At 55.0% G+C, this 6,130-nt stretch overlaps 1 protein-coding gene across 1 annotated transcript in view; it reads right to left on the bottom strand.

The window, feature by feature from the left end:
• Window positions 1-5,656, bottom strand: part of CD276 (CD276 molecule) — a 32,015-nt gene extending 26,359 nt beyond the window's left edge. The window contains exon 1 of the mRNA XM_008070927.2: window positions 5,608-5,656. The gene's annotated coding sequence lies outside the window, so the exon portion shown is untranslated. The remainder of the gene's footprint in view (window positions 1-5,607) is intronic.
• Window positions 5,657-6,130: the final 474 nt, after the last annotated feature.

The following is a 6,130-nucleotide window of genomic DNA, read 5'->3' as shown; positions in this document are numbered from 1 at the left end:
CTAGACACACACACACACACACACACACACACACACACACACATCATTGGAAGCCCAGAAAAAAGCAAAGAGTCTGGGCAGAAGAACAGGAATCGGGAGGCGAAGGATGGAACAAAGCAGGAAGGGCTACAGCGAGTGAGACCAGATAGGGAGCAGACCTCACAACTCTAGCAGGCCCCTGGTACACACCTGCTTCCAGCCTCTGTGGGTCCTGCTGACACCCACCAAAAAATATCTGAAAATCCAGAAGCCTTTCCAGATCCCGCTCAAGGAAGGGCACGTTTTCTCCGGATGCCTTCAGTCTCCAGGCTGCCTTGCCTCCAAATTCTTTAGGTTTCTGGCCTCAGAATGACTCTGCCGACTCCTCTGCCTAAACACCAGGCCTCTCGGACTCTACTGGGGGCGAGTGTCACCATCTCCACCGGTCATCAGACCTCAAAGGCCTTGTAGAGCTTACCTGGGCCAGGGCCTGTCTCCACGCCCATTGCACGGATAGGGATCTGAGCCCAGAGAGGTGAGGCTGGTGGACTGAGGGCCCATATGCAGTCATCAGTAACCAGCACCGGCGACTAGGAGCTGACGAGTGCCCCAAGGCCTGATTCCTCATCTTTTTTTTTTTTGGAGTTGGAGTCTCACTCCATTGCCCAGGCTGGAGTGCAGTGGCCAACCTGCTGGTCTCAGGCAATCCTTTTGCCTCAGCCTTCCAAGTAGCTGGAACTATAGGGACATGCCACCACATCCAGCAAATTTTTTGATTTATTGTAGAGACGAGGTCTCGCCACGTTGCCCAAGCTGATCTAGAACCTGTGGGCCCAGGCAATTCTCTCTCCTCCGCCTCCCAAAGTGCTGGGATGACAAGCATGAGCCACCACACCTGGTTCCTCACCTGTTTATTGGAATCGCCAGACTGCCCTGCCTGCCCAGGGTACAGGATAGTCTCAGAAGCAAGGGACCTGGGTTCAAATTCTGCCCCAGGCTGGCTAGACACATGGCCAAGTGTAGTCTCAATCTGTCTCAATGTCTTTGAGATTCAATTCCATATCTCTAAACAAGGTAACAAGTCCTACCCCACAGGGCTGCTGGGAGATTAAAATAGGACAATATAACAGAGAGGACTCAGGAGAACACCTGGCACCAAAACAGTGGTTGCAATGATGGCTCCTGTTGTTGTTGTTATTATTACCAATATTATTTTTACAATGATTGTAGAGATGAGGTCTCACTATGTTGCCCAGGTTAGTCTTGAACTCCTGGGCTCAAGTGATACTCCCTCCTCAGCCTCCCAAAGTGCTAGTCGTATAGGCATGAACCACCACACCCTGCCTGCTGTTATTATTGCCACAGGCACGGGCACAAGATCTCCTGGACCCTTTGCATGGAGCCTCCCCTTTCCCCCCACCCCACATTCCCTACCAAGACCTCCTCTGTCAGGCTATATGCCTGGGTGCCTGGAACCATGACTCTTTCACCTAGAGCCCCCCACTGCCCAGCTCCAAAGCAGCAAATGCAAAACGTGATTTAATCTCCAGGTCCAGCTCCCTGGTGGTCCTCTGCCTTGTCCAGAGGCTGGGTCACAGCTCCAGTATGTGGCCTCCTGCCCTACTGCTGCCATGTCCTCAGCACAGGATCCCCCAAACTACAAGGAAGCTCCCATTCCCAGAAGGCTGCGTTGACTTTAAGGTGACCTGGGACCCCAGCCTCCCAGAAAAGTGTCTCTCACTGCTCCAAGGCTCCCAACAAAAAGGCTTCTCACCTTGTTTTCCTCCAACATCCGCTCCCTCTTCCTAGGGAAGGCCAACACCCAAGGGCACCGGGGTAGAGGAGGCCAATGGTCAACAGCTAAGAGCACTGGGGTCGGAGAGGATGACGCCCAAGAGCACCGGGTAGGGGAGGCAAATGCCCAAGGGCATGGGACAGGGAAGGCCAATGTCCAAGGGCACCAGAGTAGGGGAGGCTGACGCCTAAGGGCACAGAGTAGGGGAGGCCAACGCCCAAGGGTACCGGGGTAGGGGAGGCCAATGATCAACGGCCAAAAGCACCAGGGTAGGGAAGGCCAATGCCCAACGGCATCTATTCTCGGGAGTACAAAGAGAACGAGGGAGAAGGGGACAGCTGGCTGAGAGCACAGGTAAGAACTAGAGGGCACAGGGGGCCTCCTGGAGAATGTGATGAAGGCCAGGCCTCCGAAGAGCAAGATCTTCCAGCAGAGGCCCTGACTGCTGTGAGGACCACTAGTCTCGGGGTCACCCAGGTCAGACCTGGCCTCTCCCGGCTCCCCAGATGCATCCTCCCTGCCTCCCTATGAAGGCAGCTTGCCAGGCTCCAGATAAAGAGAAGGCCTGCGCTGGCCTCCACAGGGGCAGAAAGAGCCACTTCTGGAGGCTGACGGCAGCCCAGCTCCACTGTTCCCAGCTGTGAATCTTTGGGCATGTGACTTGCCTTTTCTGGGCCTCAGTTTCCCCATCTGTACACGGGTGCTCATGACACCCTACATCATAGGATTATGTGATGATTAAATGAGATGATGTCTATTAAGCCCCCAACCCAGCCCAACTCCCAAAACCAGAACACCCAATGCTCCTATCTAGCACACTTAAGGGGCAACAGAACTGGAGGTGGCAGGCATGTGGGCCGGGCGGAGTGGCTCATGCCTGTAATCCCAGCTCTCTGGGAGGCTGAGGCAGGAAGACTGCTTGAGCTCAGGAGTTTGAGACCAGCCAGGGCAACATAGTGAGACCTCTCTACAAAAAATAAAAATAAGAATAAAATTAGCTGGGCATGGTGGCCGAGGCTGTAGTCCCAGCTACTTGGGACACTGAGGCAGAAGGATCACCTAAGCCCAGGAGGTCAAGGCTGTGGTCAGCTATGATCGCACCACTGACTCTAGCCTAAGCAACGGTGAGGCCCTGACTCATTTAAAAAAAAAAAAAAAAGAAGTGCATGTGGTCGTCTCCCAGATATGAGGGGCCGCAAGACCAAAGGAAATTTCTCAAAGATCATGAAAACCAAGCCTCATGCCCTTCCTCCTCCCCAGCCCCTGGCTGTGCCCGCCCTCTTTTGCCAGTGGACTTTCCTGCCACTCCTGCCCTGGGGGTGTGGGAAATTAACAGCACTGAGAAATCACCACCCACACAGAGGATGAGCCCCTGGGCAGTGACATCATCCTCCCTGCCGCTCCCCTCCTCCCCTGACCTCGTGACTCAGATCCACAGCTCAGCAGCCCCATGTGGTCATAATCTCAAAAGCTGCTTGGGTTTGGTCATTTTTCTGCCCACGGCCCAAACCCCTTATGTCCAACCCAGCACCAGTCGGCAATGGGCCAGACACTTGTCCCACAGTGCTTTCCAGGAGGCTCTTTGGTGCTGTGGAATTCCAGCTCCTGGCTCTTTTTGTCACACCACATCTTTGATCCCCAGTCTTGACCAGCTCGGTGTCAAGCCCAAATCCCACTCCAAAGAATGAAGACTCACCCCTCCAAAGAAGGCCAAAGCTCAGCTGAGCTTGGTGGCTCAGCCTGTAATCCCGTGCTTTGGGAGGCTGAGGTGAGTGGATTGCCTGACCCATGGGTTTGAGACCCGCCTGGGCAACTTGGCGAGACCTCATCTCTACAATAAATCAAAAAATTAGCCGGGCGTGGTAGCGCACAGCTGTAGTTCCAGCTACTTGGAAGGCGGAAAGATCGCTGGAGCCCAGCGGGTCAAGGCTGCAGTGGCCGCTCCTGGCCACTGCACTCCAGTCTGGGCGACAGAGTGAGACTCCAGTCTGGGCGACAGAGTGAGACTCCAACTCAAAAAAAAAAAAACAAAAAACAACAAGAAGTCAACTTCACCAGAATGAGGACACAGACCCCCACAGGCAATGACTCTGAAGGGACAACACTTCTGTAACTGTCCTTTCCATAAACATTAAAGCACCCGACCCAGCAGTCAGAGATCTGTGCATCTGAAACATTCAGTCAACGGGCTGCCATCAGGTACCTGGACTGAGTGGAAGAGGGACAGGGACAGGAAGGAAAATGGGGTTCTCAAATCCCAATACCCTCTCTCCTCCAGGGCTATATTCACCCAGTCTTCTCACCTCTGGCAAGCTGGAGGGTCTGATTTCTCCCAGCACCGGAGTCCAGAGTAAATGGAAAAGCTTCCTGCGGGCAGGAGAAGCACCAGGAACGCCCCCAAGACACAGAACTCCAAAGATCAGTCACTGACCCGATGGAAGCATCACTGAGGTCACGTTATGCAGGGGCGATAGCTCTCTCCCTCAAGAATCCCCTCGCTGGACAGCCCCTCAGTGCAGAAACTGAGGCTCACGGGGTTGACCTGAAGTCAGTAAGAAAAGTTCATTCACATTCCACCGCAGAAGCCAGCTGTGCCATATGTAAATTTCCACGGCTAACAGTTACCCGAAGTGTTCGAAGTGTTCGTGCCTAAGCTCAGGAACTCCAGAGAGCAGGGACATGTACCCACCCAAAATACTCCCATTCCCAAACAAGCTGGAAACGTGAGCCACCGCGTGACGCCCCACAGGACCATGGCCCTCCACCCCTCTCTGCATTCAGATAAGCCCCACCCTACTGACAGGTTGACAGGTTTAGACTTCAGGTTCAAGTTTAGACTTCAGTTCCCCTGGCCTCCAACATGTCCCCACTGTTTATAGGCCCCACGTTAACAGGAAGGCTGCAGGGCATCAGATTTCCTAGGGATTTCTGGGAGGCCAGAGGGAACCAGAGAGGAGACAAAACTTAATAGAGAACTCTCTTAAAAAACAAAGCTGGGCATGGTGACTCATGCCTGTAATCCCAGCACTTTCGCTTGAGCCCAGAAGTTCAAAACCAACCTGGGCAACATAGCCAGACCTCATCTCTATAAAAAATAAAAAATTAGCCAGGAGTGGTGGCTGGCACCTGTAGTCCCAACTCCTGGAGATGGGGAGGCTGAGGAGGTAGAGGCTGTAGTGAGCTGTGATCATGCCACTGCACTCCAGCCTGGGTCACAGAGCAAGTCCTCGACCTCCACTCAAAAAAAAAAGCCCTTTCATCACTTTCTAATATAGAAACTAATGACTAAAGATAAGTTTATAAGAAAAGGACCTGGAGCCTTAATCTGATAAAGAAATCAGACTTATCTGCAATTATTTACATTCAATTTGTAGGTAGTTTTTCTCAATTAAGCCAAATAACAACCCCAACACACACATATCCACACACACACACACACACACACACACACACACACACACACACACACACAGACACACATCTTTGCTTTCCATTTGCTTAATGGTTTCCTCCCTGATAGATCCGTATCTGAGTCATCTATCACGCTTTTCTCATTAGGGCAGGTCTGGCTTAGAAATAAACCCCTGCCGTAGGCTCCCAAGCCTGCCAGTTCTCCAGCTGCATAGGAGATGCAGGGGTCCGGGCGCTGCGTTCAATCCCTTTCCCTCCAGCGCGCCCCCGCCCTGGGTACCCACCTCCCCTCCACGGCTGCCCCACCTCCTTGCCATCCTCCCCCTCACCACCTCAGAGACCTCCCAGGCGCACACTGCCCATTCCTGCCCTTCCCCGCCCCCACCACCTAGCCACCCCTACACGCGGCCAGCTGTCCCTACCTGTCCCCAGAACCTGGGCCCTTCATGCCCAGGGCTGCCCGTGGAAGTCCCCCAGCTATCCACACCGTCTTCCTTCAGGGCCAAGCAGGGCGGACCGCCTGACCACTCGCCCTCCCCTCCCCCGCGGCTCCCCCTCCTCCGGGCGGCGGTCAGAGTGTTTCCCTCCGCAGGGCCCGGGAGACCTTTCTTCCCTCCCGGCCCCGGCTCGAGGCTTCACGAAGCTTCCAGAATCACCAACGCGGCAGCAGATCTGCTCCATCCCCACTCCACACCCAGGGTCTCCGTAAGCTCAGGCACCCACCCAGCCCCCACCCGCGGCCTCCCGGAGATCTGCTGGTCCCACGGCAGCTCAGGGCCCCTCTCCACCCATAGGGAGGCGACGCCGGGTTTGGGGCGGGGTTGGATCCTGGCGCCCCCAGTTCCCTCCGGGCCCTAGAGCCGGAGCGGAGGCGGGGGCTGCCGGGCGCTCACGTGCGCGGAGCCAGCCCCGGCCGGGGCAGGACTGGGGTGTGGGCGACCCGCG

The sequence above is a fragment of the Carlito syrichta genome, unplaced genomic scaffold (genome assembly GCF_000164805.1).
Source record: "Carlito syrichta isolate Samal-C Ts95f unplaced genomic scaffold, Tarsius_syrichta-2.0.1 Scaffold314063, whole genome shotgun sequence".
Classification (NCBI taxonomy): Eukaryota; Metazoa; Chordata; class Mammalia; order Primates; family Tarsiidae; genus Carlito; species Carlito syrichta.
This window is presented reverse-complemented; position numbering and strand designations above follow the sequence as displayed.